The sequence below is a fragment of the Nomascus leucogenys genome, unplaced genomic scaffold, assembly GCF_006542625.1.
Source record: "Nomascus leucogenys isolate Asia unplaced genomic scaffold, Asia_NLE_v1 001783F_24657_qpd_obj, whole genome shotgun sequence".
Classification (NCBI taxonomy): Eukaryota; Metazoa; Chordata; class Mammalia; order Primates; family Hylobatidae; genus Nomascus; species Nomascus leucogenys.
In genome coordinates this window covers 340-23,977 of record NW_022097256.1, presented here as the reverse complement: position 1 = coordinate 23,977, position 23,638 = coordinate 340, and the positions used below count along the sequence as shown (strand labels likewise).

The 23,638-nt window shown below is 57.3% G+C and overlaps 1 pseudogene across 1 annotated transcript; it reads right to left on the bottom strand.

Moving 5' to 3' along the window:
* Positions 1–283: 283 nt before the first annotated feature.
* LOC115834216 lies at positions 284–23,110 on the bottom strand (annotated as a pseudogene). The gene is made up of 17 exons (XR_004029230.1): positions 22,950–23,110; positions 21,701–21,856; positions 20,484–20,614; positions 17,964–18,051; positions 16,571–16,750; positions 16,299–16,424; positions 15,459–15,578; positions 14,903–15,111; positions 14,324–14,415; positions 13,479–13,646; positions 12,875–12,976; positions 12,292–12,519; positions 6,868–7,005; positions 4,922–5,103; positions 2,055–2,214; positions 1,025–1,203; positions 284–357 (listed from the first exon to the last, which is right to left on the bottom strand). The product of XR_004029230.1 is annotated as a mucin-4-like (transcript).
* Between the last annotated feature and the right edge of the window lie 528 nt (positions 23,111–23,638).

Genomic DNA, 23,638 nt, shown 5'->3' with positions numbered 1-23,638 from the left:
AAATGTCCTTTAGTTTCTTTCAGATCATAACCAAGAAGCTTAGAGGTCTCAGCTGGGGTGACTTGGCATCCTGGCCTCTGCTTATGATGAGTCGAGGTTTCTGTCCTGGGCCTTCCTCACTTCCTAATGCCCTGCACCTCCCATGGGGCAAGAGGCTCCAGCCTCCTCTGGCAGGTTGAATCCAGAGAGATGACAAGACGAAGGCCACACAGTGATGGTTCTGCCCTCGCCTGAAACCCGCCAAGCATCCCCTCCCACCCAGAGCGCGGCCTGCAGCACTGACTGAGGTGTTGACCTCTGCCATGGAGGCATTTTCCTCTTCACTGAGCAAGAGCTGGATGACTCTTAAGGGAAGTTCTGGGAGATGGGAAAGCAAATGTGTCATCACCCCACGGTTTTACCCAGACTTACCCAAAAAGTCTGTCGGGCCAGCCCAGGCCGACTGCTCCATTCCAGTGACAGAAGGTCGCTGAGAAACCGGGAGAAGTGGCCCTCACCCTACATTCCACAGTGACAGAAGGTCACGAAGAAACCGGGAGAAGTGGCCCTCACCCTACATTCCACAGTGACAGAAGGTCGCTGAAGAAACCGGGAGTGCCTCACCCTACATCACAGTGACAGAAGCCTGAAGAACAGGCCTCACCCTACATTCCACCAGTGACAGCAAGGTCGCTGAAGAAAAACCGCGGGAAGTGGCCCTCACCTAGCGCTCACTCCCACTATGCTCCGGACCTCCCCGACGCTCATCTCACTGAGCCAGCTGTGAGGTCTCTGCCTCCGTCCTTCTCCATAGGCCACACAGGCCCATGGTCCTGCCATGACAGCTTTCCTCGCCAGCTCCCATAGCCTGCACCTTACACCTCCCAGAGAAATCTGGACTCTGTCCTGTGACCCCAGAGCTTCCTCATCTTCTCAAAGGTGGGCGGAGCGCGGAGGCAAGAGGGTGGGGCCCGGGAGGAGTGCTGGGTGAGAGGGCGGGGCCCAGGCGGGGTGCAGGGGTGAGAGGGGGGGTCTCTGGCGGTACCTAGGTTGACAGTTGGACTGAAGTTGTTCCCAGCCAGGAAGCAGAGGCTGTCGGTGAAGGCCGGGGGACAGATGCACGTGGGCTGGCAGCCCAGAGTCTGGGAGATGTAGCAGTGGCCTTGATTGTAGCAGTAATTCACGGGCAGGACTGGTTCCGACACAGGAAAGAGCTCCCCAGAGCTGCAGAGTGAGTAGGGAGGTCAGCAGCCGCGCGCTGGGGAGCAGAGGGACAGCCCAGCCCGTGGAAACGCGCTCCGGGACAGGCCTGCTTTCTTTCCCCCACTCAGAACCCCAAACCAGCCTTCCCTGCTTTTCCAGGCGTTTCTCTGCAGGGCAACCCCTTTCCCTGGCCAGGCAGGTATTCTTCCACTTCTGTGGAGGGATGGAGTGTGTCTCAGACCCTCTGCTTCAGAAAGGACCCCGAAGGCTGGCAGAGGAGGGGCCCCCAGCTGGCTTTCCTCACGCCCTCCCCTCTCACGTCCATCTCCTTTTCTGCCTTTATAAAAGCTGCGGTTCTACCCACTCTGGCCTCGGCTCTGAACGCAGTGATCTGTAGATTTTATTTGGGTGCCTTAGGGGGCTTGGTAAAGGCCTCGCTGTGATCTCCCTCATCAGACTCTGGTGGCTCAGAGCGGGAGGAACAGATGGCTGGGAAGACTCAAAGGGAAAATCAGGCACCTTTGCTGCCGGATCCCCACCGAGTACCCAGCTTGCCCGGTTCCCTGGAGCTGCTGAAGTCTCCTCCCCTGGCCAAACCATCTTCAGTCTTTTGCCCGGGGTTCCCCCCATCAATGCCTCAGGGATGCTCAGCCCCGTCCCCTCCGCTATGCCTGTACAACCTCTTCTCCTTCAGCCCCACACCATCCACCACCCCCTTTCCAGGCCTGCCTAGATCTCCCATACCTGCCTAGATTGAGCATTCTAAAGATTTGCTGGAAAAAGGAGAGAAATGGTTTGCCTTTGGCTGTCTACACCCTTGAGCTGTCAGCTGCTCCCAGAAGCGCCTCCTCCAGGCCCTGTTCCCAGCTCACGGGCACAGTGCCGCCCATCCCCAGTCAGGTTTGGAGGGCAGGCCTCGCAGCCCTTCCCAGGAACTCAGCGGACACTCGGGAAGCATGGCTCCTCACAGGCATCCTCGGAGCGCTCGCAGTAGCGGCCGAAGGTGCCCCCGTCACACTTGCAGCCAGCCACCTGGAGGAGGGTTGCTGATCACGGGCGGCCAGGAGACCAAACTGAGAAAGGCTTCTGGGTGTTTCTGACTCTGACCCCTTTGGCCTGAGAACCCGTGGACCCTGATTCGTGTCTCAGCCCCACCAGCACCTGCTGAGCACCTTCTTGACCAGGCCGTGGGGCTGCAAGGTCCTGCCTAAAGCCACACAGTAGTCCTGCCCAGTTGGCCTCCCTGGGTCATTGTTTTACCCTGACCCCCTGCCTGGCCCTGCACCGGGATCTCAGCCTCTTCCCTCTCACACTCTAGCTCTTTGCCTGAAATCCTTTCTAGAGTAAGATGGGGGATGCATGAATGATTGAAGCATTAATGAATGAATGAATGTATCCATGTACATATGTGTGTATCCATGTATGCATGTGTGTATCTATGCATGCATGTATGTATCCACATATGTATCGTGTGTATGTATCCGTGTATGTATCCATGTGTATGTATCCATATGTGTATGTATCCATGTGTATGTATCCATGTGTGTATGCATCCATGTGTGTATGTATCCATGTATGTTCTATTGCTTGAAAACTGGATTCCTTATTTATTTTGAGACAGGGTCCCACTGTGTCACCCAGGCTGGAGTGCAATGTCTTGATCTTGGCTCACTGCAAACTCCACCTCCCAGGTTCAAGCCATCCTCCCACCTCAGCTTCCCAAGGAGCTGGGACTACAGGCATGCACCACCACGCCCACTAATTTTTGTATTTTTCTTCTGCTTTTTTTTTTTTAATGAGACAATCTCATTCTGTTTCCCAGGCTGCAGTGCAGTGTCTCGATCTCGGCTCATTGCAATGTCCCCCGCCCAAGTTAAAGCAATTCTTGTGCCTCAGCCTCCCAAATAGTTGAGATTACAGGCATATGCCAACACGCCCAGCTAATTTTTTGATTTTTAGTAGAGACACGGTCTTGCCATATTGCCCAGGCTGATCTCAAAGTCCTGAGCTCAAGCAATCCGCCTGCCTCAGGCTCCTGTGTGGCCTGCAAACTGGATTCCATAGAAGCTGAAATTGACCTCCCTTGTTGACTCCTAGACCAAGAACACAGAGCCTCCCTGCTGAGCACTGTGAGAAAACGCGGCAGCCAGAACAACAGCGCAGCAAAGGCTGCGGCGCCCAGGCCTCACCAAGCTCCCTGCACTTCCCTTTCTAACTCCCTTACTGAATCGACTCAGGGAATCTCCCTAAAATGGAACCTTCTAACACTTGCTACTCCCAAGAGTGCATATTTGGGGATCTATGGAATAGTATATTGATTTCAATCTCTCTTTTTCCCATTGTGTATTTTATCCTTTTCTACCCCCTACCCCACCAACCATCCCTACCTCTATCCCTTTCAAGTACCCATTCTCTGCTCATGCTTCAGAAGGATGTGTGTCTGTGTGTGTGGTGTGTCTGTGTGCATGTGTGTGTGTGTGTGTGTGTGTGTAAGTGGTGAGGGAGGTAGTTTTGTGTTGCCAGATAAACACTTTCCTTTCTGGCTCTTCTTTTACAACCAAAAATAAAAATAAAAAAGCAGATAGGACAAGAGTTGTGGAATTAGGCCAAGTATCTTGGCTAGAAACATGCAGAAGTAATTTCTCCAAACTGGAAAAGATGTTTCTTTTAGCTGGAAGGAGATAGTAAAGGAGAAAGCAAAGGGGCTTGGAGGTGTCAAGATAGAGGGACCCACAGCTCTCTCCCCAGCACCGTGATGGCATCCCAGGGAGAAACGGCTGTGGGGTGCTTCTAGGCAGACGGGACTGTAAGCGGCCTCAGAAAAGGTGTCCTTTGTCTGAGCAAGGCACAGAAGCAGCAGAGCCTCTCCCTGGGTCTGAGGGGAAGTGGGGCAGAGCTGTGATGGAAACCTGTGTGGACTCAGGCCCAGGGACCCCCATGACCACCTTCCACCCCACACCGCAGGGCCCTCTGCTGGGCTTTGCCGCAGAGCTGTGGAACTGGGAACCACTGGGCACTGTGAGAAAGACTGAGGTAGAAGTTTCCTGCCAACCTGGCAGAAGGGGAGGTGGGAGATAAAAATCCAGTTGAACTATAAGCAATAAAGAAAGGTTCTTTCCTCTTTCCTTCCTTCCTTCTTTCTTCCTTTTTCTCCAATAAAGTTAGTTTCTTTCTTTCATTCATTCATTCTTTCTTTCTCTCTTTTTCTCCTTTCCTTTACTTTTCTTTCCTTTCCTTTTTTCATTCCTTCTTTCTTTCCTTTTCTTTCTTTTTGAGATGGAGTCTCACTCTGTTGCCCAGGCTGGAGTGCAGTGGCGCAATCTTGGCTCACTGTAACCTCCGCCTCCCGGGTTCAAGCGATTCTCCTGCCTCAGCCTCCCGAGTAGCTGGGACTACAGGCACCCGCCACCACGCCCAGCTAATATTTGTATTTTTAGTAGAGACGGGGTTTCACCATGTTGGTCAGGATGGTCTCGATCTCCTGACCTTGTGATCCGCCTTCCTCAGCCTCCAAAAGTGCTGAGATTAAAGGCGTGAGCCACTGCACCAGGCCAGAAAGTTCTCTTTCTTCCCACATGAGTTTATGGCCTGAGACTGGAGTCTTCTCTACTCACCTACCACTGCTCCACCCACCTCCCAACACAGACACACCCAGGAGAGGCAGAATCACAGCATCCGTTCCACTCCCATTTCCTCTCCCCTCGGCACAGACACTCCTCACCCGCCTCCCAGCACTCACCTCCAGGGAGGAGTTGCCCACCCTGCTGGTCTGGTTGTACAAACACTGGCTCTCTGCACTGCAATGGCAGACCACGGTCCTGGGCTGGAGTGCAGATGCCAAGCCAATCTTGGCACGTCTTGCTAGAATCTCCAGAGTGAATGGCTCCAGCGACTTGGGTGTCCACAGCAACGTCCCATTCTCTGCCCGGGGGAAGATGAGAACGTTGAGAGCTGGGAGACTCCTCAGCTCTGTGGTCTGACGCATCCTCATCTAACACCCTGACTGCTGATACTGGGCTTCCCCCACCCCTCTCAGGCCACCCTCCCCCCGTCCCCAGACAAATCTCATTGGTCATTTCCTTTGAGCAAGGCTGGTATCGGGGGTGATCCTAGTCACGCTCCCAGCTGGAAGGAGGTGGCACCAGTCCAACATACTGATTGTAGCGGGGAACGCCACAGAGGGGAAAGCGGTTTCCCCCTGAAGAAACCCCAAAGGCAGCCCTGGCTGGGCTCACGCCAGGATGGGACATCCTGGGGGATGGAGGATCAAGGCCAGGATCCTCCAGACACCTCCCCAGGCTGCGCTGCCGGCCAAACTGGCTTCAGTCTCACAGCAGCCCCATCCTTTGCCCTGGTTTCTCACCCACCCCCCACTTCCTGGACCTTTCCCAGACACCCCCTTCAGACACCAGACTGTAGTGAAACACTGCTACATATCTTCTGATCAAACTTATATTTTTCAAGAAAATAGGAAAGTCTCCTTAAAACAGCAGATTGAAAGGAAGTGACAGAGAATAGACGAACGTAATTTCCAGATCATCGTCCTTCAGGGGTGGGGCCCGTGGAGAAGAGAATCTCTCAATGCCATTGTCTCGCACCTGGGAGGACGTACGTGGGGCAAAAGGGTTGCAGGCAAAGCAGTCCCTTCTCAGACGCGGAGAGAAAGAACATCAGGCAGAGAGGCAAAGAGAACGCAGAATATGCCCCCTGGGGCTTTGGTTTAGCCAAGAACAGTCACCCGCAGAATTAGTGCTGGCAACGGACGAAAGCGGCATCCCTTGTGCTTGGACCCTTTCGCCCTGATCATGGATGTAGGGCTCGGGGTCTCTAACACCTTTACGGAGAGGGAGCGATGGCACTTTACTGGGTCCTAGCCCAGGAAACCAGGCAAGGAAAGACATGGCTATAGGTAAACATGGTTACCAGACAAAAAGAGCGAGAAAGGTACCAAACAAAAGTATTTTTTATATTCCTTTAAATCTTGTCCTACATTACATCCTTCCTTTAATAGATATAAAAATGTTGTAAATTGGTCATTTTAAATGTTGCACTTGATTATTCTAATAATTTGGTGAATGCATAATGGCTAAAGATGACTGTATATGATCAGATTGAGATTAAATGATCTTCGCATCTTTTTTTTTTTTTTGAGACACAGTCTTGCTCTGTCACCAGGCTGGAGTACAGTGACGCGATCTCAGCTCACTGCAACATCTGCCTCCTGGGTTCAAGCGATTCTCCTGCCTCAGTCTCCTGAAGAGCTGGGATTACAGGCATGCACCACCACGCCCGGCTATTTTTTTGTATTTTTAGTAGAGACGGGGTTTCACCATGTTGGCCAGACTGGTCTCGAACTCCTGACCTCAGATGATCCGCCCGCCTCGGCCTCTCAAAGCTCTGAGATGACAGGCGTGAGCCACCGCGCCCGGCCTTGAATCAGTTCTGTGTGTCCAGAGTCACTGTAGCTATCTGGCCAAACCGCCATAAGCCCGTCACTACTACTTACTGGGGGGCACCTATTTGAGTTATAGGTATCGCTCCTCGGAAATGCCGGTCCTGGATATTCGAATGAAAGATTGACAGCAAGTGTTGCTGGGTACAGCAGTGCAGAATTTCCCAAAGTTTGACTCCGACCTCATCCCCTACCCACCTCCCCACTCTCCTCAGCCAGCCAAATATTCTTACCAAAGAGCTTAAAGTCGGTACAGTTGTCTCTGAGCGTGAAGGTGGCATCCTCTGCATTGCTGGTGTACTGAATCAGCGTGATCTGCCCCTTGTAGGCTTCAACCACACGACTACCATTGATGGAGGGTGGGTACTGATCTGAAACACAAAGAGGGAATGGGAGTTCCCAGGCAGGACAGTCTCCTGCTTTATCAGCCTCCTCTCTTTCTCAACTCTAATATGTGTGAGGCTTTCCCAGGACTGTGACCCATCTCTGGAAGAAGGAATTATTCTGTGTACCTGCTCTCGAGTAACGCACAGCAGACGGGGACTGTACTGCCCACCTAGCCAAATCTTTAGCCTCTTTCTCTCCCCCCACCTCCTCAAAGAGCTCCTTTCAGATTCTTTCCTGAACATGGTGCTATGCTGGGTATGACAAAAAGTGAATTAGAGAGCAGATCTGTTTAGACCATTACAGGGTTGTACCTTTGGCAAAGGGCTGAAAACCTGAAGGGTGCTGGGTGTCTCATGCCTGTAATCCCAGCACTTTGGGAGGCCGAGGCCGGCGGATCACCTGAGGTTGGGAGTTCGAGCCGAGCCTGACCAACATGGTGAAACCCTGTCTCTACTAAAAATACAAAATTAGTCAGGCATGGTGGCGGGTGCCTGTAATCTCAGCTACTCAGGAGGCTGAAGCAGGAGAATCGCTTGAACCCAGGAGGCAGAGGTTGTGATGAGCCGAGATTGCACCATTGCACTCCAGCCTGGGCAACAAGAGCGAAACTCCATCAAAAAACAAAAAAAAAAAACAAAATAAAACAAAACCAAAACATGGAGGATCACATCTAAACGGATATTGCATTTGTCCAGAAATAGAGAGGGAGTGAAACCTCTCCACGGGTCTGTTTCTCGGAGCCCTGCCATTTCCATTTCATAGTTGCGTCACGCATTCATTCAGTCAGTCATTTAACAAATATTTATTGAGCTAAGTGGCTGGCACTGTTCTGGGTGATGAGGATACAGTCATGAATGAATAATAAAAAAGATACCTGTGAAAATTATAAAATATGTTGAGTAATTATAAATGCTAAGGAGAAAAAAGGCAGGGAAGGCAAACAGGAAGTGTGGGTGAATGTGACGTTTTGGACAGGGTGGCCAAGAGAGGCCTCGCCAAGGAGGGGACATTGGAATGAAGACATAAAGGAGGTGAGGGGCAAGCGTGTGGCTGTCCAGGGAATGAAGGGTATTCCAGGCAAGAGAACAGCACGTGTGAAGCCTGGGAGCTGAGCACACCTGGTGTGTCTGAAGAACACAGAGGAGCCTACGGGGGCTGGAGTGTAGGGAGCTGGGAAGGGGTCCAACACTAGGATGGAGTGCAGGGAGCTGGGAAGGGGTCCAGCACTAGGATGGAGTGGAGGGAGCTGGGAAGGGGTCCAGCACTAGGATGGAGTGGAGGGAGCTGGGAAGGGGTCCAGCACTAGGATGGAGTGGAGGGAGCTGGGAAGGGGTCCAGCACTAGATGGAGTGCAGGGAGCTGGGAAGGGGTCCAGCACTAGGAAAGAGGGGAGGGGGCTGGGAAGGGGTCCAGCACTAGGATGGAGTGAGGGAGCTGGAAGGGGTCCAGCACTAGGATGGGTGGAGGGAGCTGGGAAGGGGTCCAGCACTAGGATGGAGTGGAGGGAGCTGGGAAGGGGTCCAGCACTAGGATGGAGTGGAGGGAGCTGGAAGGGTCCAGCACTAGGGATGGAGTGGAGGGAGCTGGGAAGGGGTCCAGCACTAGGATGGAGTGGAGGGAGCTGGGAAGGGTCCAGCACTAGGATGGAGTGGAGGGAGCTGGGAAGGGGTCCAGCACTAGGATGGAGTGGAGGGAGCTGGGAAGGGGTCCAGCACTAGGATGGAGTGGAGGGAGCTGGGAAGGGGTCCAGCACTAGGATGGAGTGGAGGGAGCTGGGAAGGGGTCCAGCACTAGGAGGGGGAGGGGGCTGGGAAGGGGTCCAGCACTAGGATGGAGTGGAGGGAGCTGGGAAGGGGGTCCAGCACTAGGATGGAGTGAGGGAGCTGGGAAGGGGTCCAGCACTAGGATGGAGTGGAGGGAGCTGGGAAGGGGTCCAGCACTAGGATGGAGTGGAGGGGAGCTGGGAAGGGGTCCAGCACTAGGATGGAGTGGAGGAGCTGGGAAGGGGTCCAGCACTAGGATGGAGAGCTGGAAGGGGAGCTGGGAAGGGGTCCAGCACTAGGATGGAGTGGAGGGAGCTGGGAAGGGGTCCAGCACTAGGATGGAGTGGGAGGGAGGCTGGGAAGGGGTCCAGCACTAGGATGGAGTGAGGGGCTGGGAAGGGGTCCAGCACTAGGAGGGGGGGGGCGGGAAGGGGTCAGCACTAGGATGGAGTGGAGGGAGCTGGGAAGGGGTCCAGCACTAGGATGGAGTGGAGGGAGCTGGGAAGGGGTCCAGCACTAGGATGGAGTGGAGGGAGCTGGGAAGGGGTCCAGCACTAGGATGGAGTGGAGGGAGCTGGGAAGGGGTCCAGCACTAGGATGGAGTGGAGGGAGCTGGGAAGGGGTCCAGCACTAGGATGGAGTGGAGGGGCTGGGAAGGGGTCCAGCACTAGGAAAGAGGGGAGGGAGCTGGGGAAGGGGTCCAGCACTAGGATGGAGTGGGAGCTGGAGGGGTCCAGCTGGAGGAGCTGGGAAGGGGTCCAGCACTAGGATGGAGTGGAGGGAGCTGGGAAGGGGTCCAGCACTAGGATGGAGTGGAGGGAGCTGGGAAGGGGTCCAGCACTAGGAAAGGAGGGGAGGGAGCTGGGAAGGGGTCCAGCACTAGGATGGAGTGGAGGGAGCTGGGAAGGGGTCCAGCACTAGGATGGAGTGGAGGGAGCTGGGAAGGGGTCCAGCACTAGGATGGAGTGGAGGGAGCTGGGAAGGGGTCCAGCACTAGGATGGAGTGAGGGAGCTGGGAAGGGGTCCAGCACTAGGATGGAGTGGAGGGAGCTGGGAAGGGGTCCAGCACTAGGATGGAGTGGAGGGAGCTGGGAAGGGGCCAGGGGAGGGAGGGGCTGGGAGGGGTCCAGCACTAGGATGGAGTGGAGGGAGCTGGGAAGGGGTCCAGCACTAGGATGGAGTGCGGAGGGGAGCTGGGAAGGGGTCCAGCACTAGGGAAGGGAGGGGAGGGGGGCTGGGAAGGGGTCCAGCACTAGGATGGAGTGGAGGGAGCTGGGAAGGGGGTCCAGCACTAGGATGGAGTGGAGGGAGCTGGGAAGGGGTCCAGCACTAGGATGGAGTGGAGGGGCTGGGAAGGGGTCCAGCACTAGGATGGAGTGGAGGGAGCTGGGAAGGGGTCCAGCACTAGGATGGAGTGGAGGGAGCTGGGAAGGGGTCCAGCACTAGGATGGAGTGGAGGGAGCTGGGAAGGGGTCCAGCACTAGGATGGAGTGGAGGGGAGCTAGATGAGGGAGCTGGGAAGGGGTCCCAGCACTAGGTGGGGGAGTGGAGGTCAGCCTGATGGAGTGGAGGGAGCTGGGAAGGGGTCCAGCACTAGGATGGAGTGGAGGGAGCTGGGAAGGGGTCCAGCACTAGGAAAGAGGGGAGGGAGCTGGGAAGGGGTCCAGCACTAGGATGGAGTGGAGGGAGCTGGGAAGGGGTCCAGCACTAGGATGGAGTGGAGGGAGCTGGGAAGGGGTCCAGCACTAGATGGAGTGGAGGGAGCTGGGAAGGGGTCCAGCACTAGGATGGAGTGGAGGGAGCTGGGAAGGGGTCCAGCACTAGGATGGAGTGGAGGGAGCTGGGAAGGGTCCGCACTAGGAGGAGGGGGGGCTGGGAAGGGGTCCAGCACTAGGATGGAGTGCAGGGAGCTGGGAAGGGGTCCAGCACTAGGATGGAGTGGAGGGAGCTGGGAAGGGGTCCAGCACTAGGATGGAGTGGAGGGAGCTGGGAAGGGGTCCAGCACTAGGATGGAGTGGAGGGAGCTGGGAAGGGGTCCGCACTAGGATGGAGTGGGAGGGGGTAGCTGGGAAGGGGTCCAGCACTAGGATGGAGTGGAGGGAGGGCTGGGAAGGGGTCCAGCACTAGGATGGAGTGGAGGGAGCTGGGAAGGGGGTCCAGCACTAGGATGGAGTGGAGGGAGCTGGGAAGGGGTCCAGCACTAGGATGGAGTGGAGGGGAGCTGGGAAGGGGGTCCAGCACTAGGATGGAGGTGGAGGGAGCTGGGGAAGGGGGTCCAGGCACTAGGAGTGGAGGGTGGGAGGGGAGCTGGGGAAGGGGGTCCAGCCCTAGCCTAGGATGGAGTGGAGGGGAGCTGGGAAGGGGTCCAGCACTAGGATGGGAGGAGCTGGGAAGGGGTCCAGCACTAGGATGGAGGGGAGGGAGCTGGGAAGGGGTCCAGCACTAGGATGGAGGGGAGGGAGCTGGGAAGGGGGGTCCAGCACTAGGATGGAGTGGAGGGAGCTGGGAAGGGGTCCAGCCACTAGGATGGATGGGGAGTGGGAGGGAGCTGGGAAGGGGTCCAGCACTAGGATGGAGGGAGGGGGGGGGGCGCACTAGGAGGAGGGAGGGAGCTGGGAAGGGGTCCAGCACTAGGATGGAGTGGAGGGAGCTGGGAAGGGTCCAGCACTAGGATGGAGGGAGGGAGCTGGGAAGGGGTCCAGCACTAGGATGGAGTGGAGGGAGCTGGGAAGGGGTCCAGCACTAGGATGGAGTGAGGGAGCTGGGAAGGGTCCAGCACTAGGATGGAGTGGAGGGAGCTGGGAAGGGGTCCAGCAGTGAGGAGTGGAAGGGAGGGGGAGGGGCTGGGAAGGGTCCAGCACTAGGATGGAGTGAGGGAGCTGGGAAGGGGTCCAGCACTAGGATGGAGTGGAGCTGGAAGGGTCCAGCACTAGGAGGGAGGCTGGGAGGGTCCAGCATAGGATGGAGTGGAGGGAGCTGGGAAGGGGTCCAGCACTAGGATGGAGTGGAGGGAGCTGGGAAGGGGGGGGGTCCAGCACTAGGAGGAGTGGAGGGGGGGGGGTCCAGCACGGATGGAGGGGGGAGCTGGGAAGGGGTCCAGCACTAGGATTGGAGTGGAGGGGTCCAGCACTAGGATGGAGTGGAGGGGGCTGGGAAGGGTCCAGCACTAGGATGGGGAGGGACTGGGAAGGGGTCAAGCACTAGGATGGAGGGGAAGGGGTCCAGCACTAGGATGGAGTGGAGGGGCTGGGAAGGGGTCCAGCACTAGGATGGAGGGGAAGGGGTCCAGCACTAGGAGAAGAACTCTGAGAAGCTGAACCAGGCCAAAGGCCACTGCAAGGATGAGACAGCCAGGGAAGTCACTGAAGGGTCTGAGCAGAGGAATAACAGGAGTGGAAGAATCTGCTCAGTGAATGCAGATATACAGGGTAAAGCAGAGTCAGGCAAGGGCAGCTCCTCATCTGCTCCCAACTCTGAAAAGCCCTCCCGGGGCCTCGGGCCACTTACTGAGGGTGGCATTCACCTGCTCGTAGGTTTTACTGACTGCCCTCGTGTGAAGTCCGATGCTTGCGTTGCGCAGGGCCAGAGTGTCATAGATGCATGAGCTGTCTCCGTCACAGATCAAAGCTTCAGCCCAGGAGCTGTTTTTTTGCAGTTGTGAGTAGAAAACAGGGGTGAAGTTGGAAGGCAGCTGGTCATTCCTCTTGCCAAGGAGGCCTGTGCCGTTGATCTGCCCTGTAACACACAGAGCACGATGGTACCAGGCGTGGCACTCAGCCTTATTCCACCTGTGTCCGCCTCTACCCCTCACTTTATATGGCTTGGGGTGGGGCGGTGGGAGTGCAGGGCCAGAGCGGTTTCCAGCTTCTGAGCCTGCTGCAGTGAGAGAGGACACTCCACGTCCTCCATTCTCTCCTCCAGGTAGAGAGAGGCAGGTGGGCTGGTGGGGGGGGGACAGCCCTGGGGGGGCACAGATTCGTCAGACCTTAGGGAGGATGGAGGTCTGCTTCCTACAGGGCCGAGGGGGACGACATAAACATACCGGCTCCCCTCACCTGCCCCTCTGCCCCAGGACCCTGCCCAGACTCACAGGTCATTCCATAGTGGAAAAGCATCTCCTCAGGGCTCCCTGGGGGGATGGTGGAGCCATTGGGCATCCTGAAGTCGTCCTCCGGATTGTTATTCCAGAGCCCTGAAGGACAGAGTGGGAGGTTGGCCACCCTGGGCACACGGCTGTCCCCTTCCTGGGGAGCATCCGGAGGACGCAGTGGGGAGAGGCCAGGGCCTGGCAGCCTCTGCTCCTGCACCTGCTGTCAGGCCTCCAGGGGAGCCGGGAGGACGGGCCCTCACACCCTGCCCGTCTGCCTTCGGGAGGGGCGGGAGGAAACGCAGGCAGCGATGGAGGAGGGTGGGAGGATGTGGGAGGCAAGAGGAAAGGGAGAAAGGATGGCTGTGCCCCCCGCCTCCCCGGAGCCCATCCCTGATGCTCCCTTAGAGCGGGAGGAGGACAGGAAGGGAGCCTCGGGGGAGGCTGGAGAAGCCCCTCGGCTCCCGGCCCGCTCTGTGCCCCGAGGGTTCTGCTCCAAGGAGGCGGAGAAAGGGAGGCCGAGCAGGGCTGCCCGGGCCGCGGGCGTGGGGGTCCGAGCTCCGGCTGGCTCCGAATAGCCCCAGAGGCAGGTCCGAGCCGCCCTCACCCAGGAGCCCCTCCGTGCGGTTCTGGTACTCGGGCGGGAGGCTGGCGGAGGCGTGGAGGATGTTGGAGAGCGCGGTCACCGAGACGGTGGCCCAGCCGTCGAAGCTGGCCGAGACCACAGAGCCGTTGCGGCTCAGGAAGACTCCGGTGGCCTTGAACGTCTCCTGGCCTGGAGCATCGGGAGGCAGCGGAGAGGAAGCCAGGTCGGCACCGCGGCCCCCACCAAATCCGGGCCCTGCCCGGCCGGCACCACCCCCCGCCCACCCCCACTCCCCCTCCCTCCACCTCCCCACCCCCCCTCCCCTCACCTCCCACCCCCACCCCCCACCCCCCTTCCCTCCCCTCCCCTCACCTCCCACCTCCCCACCCCCCCTCCCCTCACCTCCCCACCCCCGCTTCCCTCACCTCCCACCCCCCACCCCCCCTCCCCTCACCTCCCACCCTCCACCCCCCCTCCCCTCCCTCCCCTCACCTCCCCATCCCCCTTCCCCCACCTCCCACCCCCCACCCCGCCCCCAGGGCTGAAGCCGGGAGGGATCTGCACTGGAGGCGGAGAAGAGGCCGGCGAGCTGCAGGCCCCGCTGCGGGGGGTGAAGAGGCTGCGCGCTCTTGGCCCTGCACCGCCACGCACCGGGCCCTGCACCGCCACGCAGTCGGCCCTGCACCGCCACGCACCGGGCCCTGCACCGCCACGCAGTCGGCCCTGCACTGCCACGCACCGGGCCCGGCACCCCAACGCACCCGGCCCGGCCCCGCAACGCGCTCGGCCCTGCACCGCAACGCGGCTTCCCGCCCACCTCACTGCTCCCGGTGCGGGGAGGGGGCGGCCGGCGCACCTCAGCCTACCTCTGCCGTCTTCATGGCCAGGCTTAAATGTCACAGTCTGGTGATCCATCCAGGACATGGATTGCGTCGTGAGGCTCAAGGAGCCATTGGACCTGGAAGGAGATGGGAGGGGACCTGAGCCCCACTCGCAGGTGGAGCCGACGCCCAGGAATGCGGCTGGGAGAGCCCCCGGGGCTGGAAGCTGCGCCCTGGGCCGGGAGGAGGGCGCTGGAGGCCGCCGCCCGAGGTGATGCCAGCCGCCGTCTACCCTGTGCTCAGCAGGGTCAGGCATAGTTTTCGGATTATCCCCTTTAGCTCTTACAACAGCCCATGAGGCAGGTAATGTTATCCCCATTCTTACTAGGAGAAAACCAAGTTCAGTAGTTGCTTCGAAGCCAAACAGCTGGGAAACCGTGGGGCCAGAGCCCTAATCCACCATCCCCAGGATTGACTCCGGGACAGCTGCGTGGATAGGATGTGCCCTCCCTCCCTCCTGCCCAGCTTCCCCTTCTTCGCTCTCTTCCTTCTCCCCGGCCTCAGTATGTGGCGGAAGGTCCCTGTGGGTGGAATGCAGGGAGGTCCCTGGCGCCCCTCACTCACCGTGACGGGGCCCAGGCTGCTGGAGCGGTACTGAGCCGCAAAGGCGATGAAGTTGGTGGCCTGGGCTGAGCCAGTCTGGGCGGTGCGGCCCTGCAGCAGGAAGGAGGAGTTCCCGTCCTGGGCCCCCACCAGCAGGAAGTCCCCCAGCCCATTGAAGGTGTAATTGACACCATCCAAGGTGGTAATGTGGGGGTCCCCGAACATCCAGGCTGGAAGGAAAAAAGAGATGCCGCCTCAGCATGACAAATCATGTGTAGGGCTGAGATTCCTCACTGCAGTCAGGTGCGGCACTTGTCCAGGCGGACTCAGCTGGGGATGTTCAGGGAGCACAGAATCCTCCCCTCAAGGCTTCTTGCATTTCATGCCCCGCTACTCTCACTCCTTCCCCAACTCAGGTACAAAGCCCCTCCACTGACCGTCCGCCCGTCACTGGCATCATCTCCATCTTCCCTTGTGGCCACGGCTCTGCCCTACTCCTTATCCAGACACCACCTCCTGGAAGCCCAGAAGCTCCCCTCCCCAGAGGCTCTTCCTGGGCCTGGGCCCTGTCACTCACCAGGCCGTGGGGGCCTGTATGTAGCACAGCCCACGCGGGGCCGCTTCTGCTGGTACAGGGCACAGAGGTAGGGCTTGTCATTCCAGCGGCAGCACCAGCTCTGCGGCTCCAGTTCCTGGGCTGCGGAGAAGAGCAGTGAGCTGGGGAGGCTGAGGACCTGGAGAACCCATCTGGAGAGCTTGGCAGGGCAGGGCGGTGTTGGTGGCAAGAGCATGGCTTTGGAATCCAACGTGGCCCTTCTCGTGACCTTGGGCAGTGGACAGGGTGCTGTCTCTTTTGCAGGCATTGGGGCCACTGTGCAGCAGGGCGTATGGTAGGAGCTAAGCAAATTCGTCTTGAGGGTGGAGAGCCAAGTACTGCTGCTCTCAATGGGCTAGGAGTGGGGAGGGCATGGCTGACAGTCTGGGAACTGTGGAAACTGCCGTGGGACAGGGGAGAGAAGGGGAGGACACGGACCACGTGACCCCACACCCCTGCGCTCTCCAGCTCCCTTGGAGGGTCTCTGTGGGAGCTGACTCTCAGTCTTCCCCCAAACATCCTGCTCATCTGGGTCTACAGGGACGGGGTCAGCCTAAGCGCTCTCCTCCTGCCTGGAGAGATGGCCCCAGTCTGGCCTGGGGATGCGGAGCCAGGTATAGAGATGAGGAAAGAGGCACTCAGCTCATACATCTCCGAATGTCTGCTGGTGGGGATGTTGGAAGCTTCCTAATGTTACCAGATCAGGAAGTGGAGGCCCAGAGAGGGGAAGGGTCTGGGAAGGAATGAGGACAAGAGGCTTCATGCTGAGGGTCCTCTGCTTGGCTGGGAAGGTGGGGTTGAGATCTCCATGCACTCACGCACCCAACTGCCAAGGACGCTGCACGTGCCAGCCTTCACGAAACTCTCCCCAGGGCCGGTAGCTGCAGCACACGCCTCCTCGCCAGGACGTGAAGCTGCACAGCTGCCTGCTGCCGAGGCCCCGGCGTCCTGAAACAAGTCCAGTCCCACTCAGGCCCAGGCCGGGGCTGCCAGGAGCGGGGCGGGAACAAGCAGGGGCGTTTCTGGGGAGAGGCTGAGGGCATGAGCAGAGAGGGTGGTGGGTGGGCTTGTGGGGGGCGGGAAGGAGGTGTCACCTATGCTGACGGGTTGGAATCGTAAGTCCCATCGTCCCTGCTGCCAGGAACAAGGGCAGGAGACCTGGTTCCAGCCCCAGCTGGGCCACCGAGGCTGGCTCTTCAGCCACTGCAGGCACTCGAGACGGTAGTTGGGCCTTTCTTCCAGGTGTAGCCTGTAGAACTGCAGCCCTCGGAGGCCTGAGGTCAGGGATGGGAGGGGGGAAGGGCTTATCCAGGGCTGGGGCTGCAGGCCCTGTCCTAGCTTTAGGGTCAACCAAAACTCACAAATGCACCCCCTTATGCCGCTTCTCACCTCTTTGGACCCAAGTCAGATGGGCAATAATTCCTCCCCCAAAGCCCCTCGCTAGACTTAGCGTCTGCTTCTGATGACCAAACGTGGTTGCCACAGAACAAATAGAACTGGATTTACACTTCACAGTTCACGTGGCTGGTTTCTAAGGCTAAAATGTCCTTCGTCCTATCACATTTTGGAAACTATTATTTCTTTCCCATTGGGGCCTCTGGCCTGAGTCATGGAGAAGGCACCATCGTTTGCCTCTTGACGCTTGTCTTTCTACCCGCGTGAAAGCTCTTTGAGAGAAAACACAGTTTGGTCTTTTTCCTTTGAAAATGTTTCTGGCCATTAGCAGTGTCCAGCACACGGCAGGTGCCCAATAATTGATGACAATGAATGTGAGACCTCCGGGCCTCTTCCTGGTAGATTCTCTCTTTCTGAGACGGAGTCTCACTCTGTCACCCAGGCTGGAGTGCAGTGGCGTGATCTCGGCTCGCTGCAACCTCCACCTCCCAGGTTCAAACAATCTCCTGCCTCAGCCTCTTGAGTAGCTGGAATTACAGGTGTGCGCCACAACGCCCAGCTAATTTTTGTATTTTTACTAGAGACAGAATTTCACCATGCTGGCCAGGCTGGTCTCGAACTCCTGACCTCAAGTGATCTGCCCACCTCAGCCTCCCAAAGTGCTGGGATTACAGGTGTGAGCCACGGCGCCCAGCCAGTAGATTTTCTTAAAGGATCTCACCTGGGTTCTCATTCCTGCTCTGGACAGGACACTTGGAGTATTGTCTGAACTGCCCATTCAAATCCCACCTCCCACAAGACCCCGTCCTCACTTCAGGATCTGGGCCCCCGAGAGCCCTCTTGGGTTGGTTCATCTGAGGCAGGAGATGTTAGCCCCTCTGAGACTGTGCTGTGTCCAGGGGTGCAGGAGGTGCCAGCTGCTCCCTGGCAGTGCACATCCCACCTAGACCTGTAGGAGGTTGGACTGTGGGGGAGGCCCTTCAGGATGGCAGTGATGTTAGTGAGGTGCCCTCTAGGACTGCGATGGTGTATGGGCTGGAGGACACACGAGGGCTTGAGACCAGCTCAGGTGTGATAAGGTGGCACTTTTACCTGAGTTGGATTCAGGAATCTATCAGGGCGATACTTTCTCCCACGCTGGCTGGGACATCAGTGGCTGTTTTCGAAATAGCCATCTCCACTGCAGGAAAGGAGAGACGCTCAGGCCCTGCCGTGCACAGGCTCTTGCCTCGTAGTTGCAAGGTGTTCGTTCATCCCGCTAGCCAGTCAGCAGCTGGTCAACCAGCTAGGCAGGCAGTGGGTCAGTGGGGTCAGCCAGCCCCATCGTTGAGCCCCAGCACTGAGCAGGGAGAGGGGACAAGACAGATGGGCAGAGGGAGGAAGCTCTAACCGATTCCACATCTGATCGCTAGCTGCAAGAAACTGGCAGTCTGCTTGGTCATGAGACAGGGGTGTGAAAACAACAGAGTTCAGGCCTCATTTCTGTTTGTTTCCCTTCAAGAAGCAGAGGGTTTGGAGCAGGACAGACTCTAGGGACAGTGTATTATGATGGTTAAGAGCCAGTTTCTGGAGTTAGGCAGTGATGGATTCAACTGCTGATCCCCACACTTTCTAGCTTGGTGACCATGGACAAGTTACTGACCTCCTTGATTCTTAGTTTTCACATCTGTATAAAAGGGATTACAGTAGCACCTACCTCGCTGTATTGTGAGGATTAAATGCAGTACCATCTGCAAATCCCTCAGAACTCAGTGAGGCCTTGATACAACAGATGCTGCACTGCTGCCACCACCAACACCACCACCATCACCACCACCATCACCAACATCACCACCATCGCACCACCATCACCATCACCACCATTGCCAACATCACCACCATCGCCACCACCATCACCACCACACTACCACCCCATCGCCGCCATCACCACCACACCACCACATCTGGCCACCACCATTCACCACCATCACCATTGCCAACATCGACCACCATCACCACCATCACCACACCACCACCATCACCACCACCCACCATACACCACCCCACCACCCATCACCACCACCACCACCATCACCCACCACCACACCACGCCACCATCACCCCACCACCACCATCACCACACCACCACCATCGCCACCATCACCACCACCACCACCATCACCACCACCACCACCATTGCCACCATCACCACCACCACCACCATCACCACCACACCACCATGCCACACATCACCACCACCACCACCATCACCAACCACCATCACCATCCAACACATCACCACACCACCACCATCACACACCACACCATCCCATCACCACCAACACACCCACCACCACCACCATCACACCACTCACCACCCATCACCATCACCACCACCATCGCCACCATCACCACCATTGCCACCACCATCGGCCACTACCAACACTACCATCGCTGCCACCACCACCGCCATCACCATCGCCACCTACACACCACCATCGCCACCTGCACTGCCGCCATCACCGCCACCAACACCAACACCACCACATCACCACCATCACCACCACCACCATCACACCACACTATCGCCATCACCGTCCGCAGGTATGGGGTCCGAGCAGAGCTCGGGAAGGGAAAGCTGGAGCGGCCGCCTGCAGCCCCACCCTGGATGCCTGCTGCAGAGTGGGGAACTCTTGGGCTTTTCCTCCTCCCTGACACAAGCAGGATGATGCACCCCTGCGTGACACCTTCCTCGGGTGTACTTGGACCGTGTGAAATTCCTAGGCAGTTGGGTAATTCCCCTTTCTCCTTCATAGCACACCAAGAAACTAGTGAAAGCAGTGAAATCAAAGGGGTAACCTGAACACACTCAATGTAAGAGAAGACCATTTGCAGCAATTATCAAGAACAAAAGACATGTGGCCTTCGTATTGATTGCCACACCCCAGCATATGGGAACAGAGATGGCGCACTGCTGCGTCGGAGACAGCCTCCCACACACAGGAATCCACATTTCAACCACCCACAGCCCCGTGCCTCCTCTCTCCCTTTACCACCGGCTCCATATAAGCTTTTGGGTGCCCCCGGATAAGTGGGTAATTCTCAGGAAGTCAGGAAGGCAGATTCTAGCCTCAGATGTCTGGGTTCAAATCTCCATGTTGCCACTTCCCAGCTCTGGGACTTTAGGCAAATTGCTAGTCTATTTGTATCTCAGTTTCCTGATCTGTAGAATGGGGATGGTAAGTAGTATCTGCCTCATGGAGTGGCTGTGATCATGACATGCAATAAGGTACATAAAGTGTTAGTGTAATCAGTCTTGGCTGTTATTATCACGATATTTAGAAAGGTAAGAGAGGCCAGCTAATGTCAGTGGAAATCAGGGAAGCCAAAGCTCTGGGCATTATTACAAGACACGGGGACTGGGATGGGAAGGGGCATGGCGGACAAATGGATGATCTTGTCATGGGAAGCAGCCAGATGCCTGGCCCCAGTGGTAGCTGGAGTCAGTGTGAGTCAGAAGCACCAGCCAGGAGGGTTCACGCCTTGCCCCAGATGGGAGTGTGTGTGCAGCGAAACCTGACTCTACACCCCTCCCTGCCATCTACTCAGTGCTGACAGCCCCTCCCATCCTACCTGGAGAAGCCCATGAGCACCAGGTTGCCTGAGCGCTGGGCCACGTCCCACTGCATTCCACCGCTCTGGTAGAGAAACAGGGCATAGGACCTGCTCCCATCCGTGGAGAGGATGGCTTGGTAGGTGTTGCTCTGGGGGTGGGTGGAAGCAAACACAGGGATGCCTGTGAGAGATCCGGGGTCTCCTCTCTTATGTCCCCCCACCCATCCCACAGCCCTGCTTGGACATGTACAGCACCTGTTCCTAGTCTGCCCACAGCAAAGGCATGGGCCCAAAATGCTGGCAAGTTGTGGGTCAGTGAGGGCAGCTTTCACCCTGGGTGTTGAACTTACACACTTACCCTGGGTGTGAACTTTTCACCCTGGGTGTGAATCCACCACGGTGGATTGCCCTTTTGGTGACTTTCTTCCAGGAGGGGAGATAAAGGGTTTCTGGGTTACAAATTCAGGTTTACATCAGTGTTTGTAAGAGAACGCTACCAGAACCTGGATTAGCCAAGATACCAGAGAGCTAGAGAGGAGGCTCATTAGCTCCCTGGCGGATAGTTAAGGACATTGCCCAAATTGTCTCCTCCACCTGAACAGCATGGATGACACTGGGGTTCACTGAAGGCGCACACGTTGTCCACGTGTGGACAGTGAGCTTTCGTCGAGTGAATGAAGAAATGAGTGACTTTAGACCAGGCGTAAGGAAGAACTTGGTGACTACAAAGAGCGGGGTCCTCGGAGGGAGGACAGAGGAGACAGTGTGGTGTGCCCCGTGCCCACTGGATGAGCCTGTGCTTAAGAGCCAGAGGCTGGAGTCAGAAGAAGCTCCACTGCAGGCCTGGCTTTGCCATTGCCAGCGGCGTGACTTTGAACAAGTTACTTAACCTCTCTAACCATTGTCTTCCTCATCTGTAAAATGGGGATCATAATACCAGATTGAGCCACATGAAATTGCGGATAGCCAGACATTTTTGACTTACAAAAATGCCACTTGCTATGTTTCAGCCTAATAATACCCAGTTTGCTGGGCTGCTGTGAGGTCAAGTAGGCAAAGGGCCGAGGCAGGCCGGGCCCACGGTGAGTGCTCAGCCAACAGTGGTGGCAGTGGCTTGCTGTAATTAGCAATCTTTCCTAGAGCCAGAGAGGATGTTGGAAGAGTAGCCCCTGCCTAGGATTCTAGGATGTCTGACTCCCAGATGGCTCCCAGGAGCTGCCCACGGGTCTACTCACCCCGAGGGTCCACTGGGCAGGATAGGCGTGAGCATTGACCCACGTGACCTTTAGGGTCCACCTGGCCTTGTAGCCCCTGTTGTTTGTGATCTTTCTAATCCAAGACTCGGCCTCCTGGACTAGCAGGCTGTGTTCACCATAGAGCGTCTCGTATTCCTAGGAAAGGAGGGCAGATGAGAACAAGCCAACGAGGTCCCACTCCTACACATGGACCCCCACTTTCTGCCTGGGGACCCTGCCCACTTTAGCCCACCCACATGGCCTGCCCTCCCTGTCCCAGGCCTGCATTTTTGCCATGACCTCTTCTGAGGTGAAGTGCAATTCAAACTTGGGCTGCAGGAAGGCCTGCAGTGTGCAGAATGCAGGGTCGTGGCCCAGACGTCCAAGACCTCTGGACTTGAACTCAAGCGTCTCTTAGCTCAAACTGGCCCAGAGAGCAGAGCCACTCGGGCCCACTTTTACCTCCCCATGCCTAATCTGCAGCTCCTTGAGAACAGGCATCAGTCTCTCCCTCTTGGAGCCTCCACACTGCCCTGTCCGTGGCAGGGGCACGGTCCACACTTCCTGCAGTAGCTTTCATCACATGCTTCCTCTGATTGGAGTTATTCACCCAGTCCAGGAGCACAGGACGGGCCCTCTTGACTCACTCTTGTTAGGATAGACCCCCTACAGCCTGATTTTACAATCAAAGGCTGAATTGTCAGCCCCCATCCCCATCACCTGCAGGTCTTCTTGTGGTCGTGGTTGGGTTGGGGTATTCCTGGTCAGTCTCGTGGCTGGGCTGGGGTATTCCTGGTCAGTCTCGTGGCTGGGCTGGGGTATTCCTGGTCAGTCTCGTGGCTGGGCTGGGGTATTCCTGGTCAGTCTCGTGGCTGGGCTGGGGTATTCCTGGTCAGTCTCGTGGCTGGGCTGGGGTATTCCTGGTCAGTCTCGTGGCTGGGCTGGGGTATTCCTGGTCAGTCTCGTGGCTGGGCTGGGGTATTCCGGTCAGTCTCGTGGCTGGGTTGGGGTATTCCTGGTCAGTCTCGTGGCTGGGTTGGGGTATTCCTGGTCAGTCTCGTGGCTGGGTTGGGATATTCCTGAGTCAGCTTAATGTCCCTTGCCTGGTTCCTCCCACACCCATATTTAAGCCTCAGTCCCCTGCTGCAGGGGCTGTCACAGCAGCAACTCTGGCAATGCCTTCCACACAACTCTTTGTCTCCCCTGCCAGCTACTGGGGATCCTGACTGCCAGGCTTTGAAAGGCTCACCTGATAAAATGTGGTCCCCGACCAGTGGAGAAGTCAGCATCGTCCCAGAACGGAGCCACCAGGGCCACAGGGTCCCAGCCTGTGAAGCCTGTTCGCAGTGGGTTGGGGTAGGAGAAAATCTGGTAGTCTGACTCTGGGAAGATGATCTGGCCATTGTCTGTGAAATGAGCACACGGGTTTTGTGGTCAGCATTCAGGGAGGGAAGTGGGGAGGAAAGTCCCAGCCTTGGTCCAGCTCCTCAGAAGCGTGAGGGTAGAGCTTTAGAGATGCTAACCCCTGGAAGTCACCTCCTGTGTCCTGGCTTGGGGAGAGCCCTTTCCATATAATCTCACAGAGTGCTCCCCCTCAGGCCATCCCTTGCGTCGGGTGGTAGGCTTGGTCCTGTTTCACTGCAGATCCCTGGCTGTGGACCAGCCCCTCACAGGCACACCCCTCTTGGCCAGTGCCCTGGGCCCCATCCTGAAGTTTGTGACACATTAGGTGGGGCTCAGGGGGTGGAGCCCTCCCTCCATCACTCAGGGAGTGGAGCCCTCCCTCCATTGTTCAGGGGTATAGACACCCCCTCTCCATCACTTAGGGGATGGAAAACCTCTCTCCATCGCTCAGCAGGTGTAAACACCCTCTCCATCGCTGAGTCGCCCTCTCATGGTGTGTTCCGACTCAGCCTCCTCCCTGAGGGCCACAGGAGC